Source organism: Limulus polyphemus, unplaced genomic scaffold (genome assembly GCF_000517525.1).
Source record: "Limulus polyphemus unplaced genomic scaffold, Limulus_polyphemus-2.1.2 Scaffold9237, whole genome shotgun sequence".
NCBI lineage: Eukaryota > Metazoa > Arthropoda > Merostomata > Xiphosura > Limulidae > Limulus > Limulus polyphemus.
The window spans coordinates 26752-27908 of record NW_013674847.1 but is presented as its reverse complement, the minus strand read 5'-3'; the positions used below and the strand labels follow the sequence as shown (position 1 = coordinate 27908).

Genomic DNA, 1157 nt, shown 5'->3' with positions numbered 1-1157 from the left:
ACCTTTGTACTTCTTCACATGGTTTTAAATATCAGTCTTTTCCTCACCCAGGAATTAGTAAAATATATATTTGAAAACTTATAATAGTTATTAAACTAAGTAATTATTGTTGTTAAGTATGAGTTATTAACATTAACTACATTTCTAAGATAATGATTATTTGAAATGTAGTTTTGTTCATAAGAAATGCCATTGACATCAGCTGACGATAAAAGTTGATGTGAAGTATTCACTTAATGAAAAAGTTTTACGTCTGGCTATATTTCAGGTGTTTGACCCCGAACACCTGTGCTCTTGTTGAAATGTTATTAAACAGACCAGTATGTTTGGAGTGTTATAAAGACTGTAAAGAACTGGGATGGTTTATATTGTGTTACAGAGGAGCGACAGTTGCTGTAGGCACGGTGACAGAGGTGAGTGTACAGTAAGAGTTAGTAGTCTTTTTTGTGTGATTGATGTGAATCCCCTTCCCCCAAGCCAGGTAGATTCCCCCCATTGTTGGGTGTTTTGTATGATTTGAATTTCCCAAGAGCTTGATATACAGAAATCAAAATGTTGACCATTTGTTACTCTTACACTAGTTTCTCTTTTTTGCACACTCACAACGTCAGTTGTCAACACCTACAAATAACATTTTGTGTCAGTATTGATTAGGTTTACACAGTGAGCAGTAAAACATAATTTTAAAGAACTTGGAACTGAATATAAGTGGCTTAAAAAGTAAAATTAACCTTATGATTTGCATATTAACAAGGGGAAAAGTGTCCATGATAAGGAAATATTTATATATGATTGTAGTTTTTTCAATCCTCCCACTTTGATTTCACTTGTCCCTATACTCCCATACCAGGTTATTACTTACATATATTACAATTGTCCTTTACTGTTTAGTGCTTCGTATCATGTGATTGTCCTTTACTGTTTAGTAATCATGTACAGTACGATTGACCTTTACTGTTTAGTGCTCATGTACAGTATGATTGTCCTTTACTGTTTAGTGCTTCGTATTGTGTGATTGTCCTTTACTGTTTAGTGCTCGTGTACAGTGTGATTGTCCTTTACTGTTTAGTGATCATGTACAGTGTGATTGTCCTTTACTGTTTAGTGCTCATGTACAGTGTGATTGTCCTTTACTGTTTAGAGGTCACGTACAGTAC

At 34.2% G+C, this 1157-nt stretch overlaps 1 long non-coding RNA gene across 1 annotated transcript in view; it reads left to right on the top strand.

The window, feature by feature from the left end:
* Window positions 1-272: 272 nt before the first annotated feature.
* The window catches only part of LOC111083357, a 2371-nt gene continuing 1486 nt past the window's right edge, over window positions 273-1157 (top strand). The window contains exon 1 of the long non-coding RNA XR_002608997.1: window positions 273-413. This is a non-coding gene — a long non-coding RNA (uncharacterized LOC111083357). The remainder of the gene's footprint in view (window positions 414-1157) is intronic.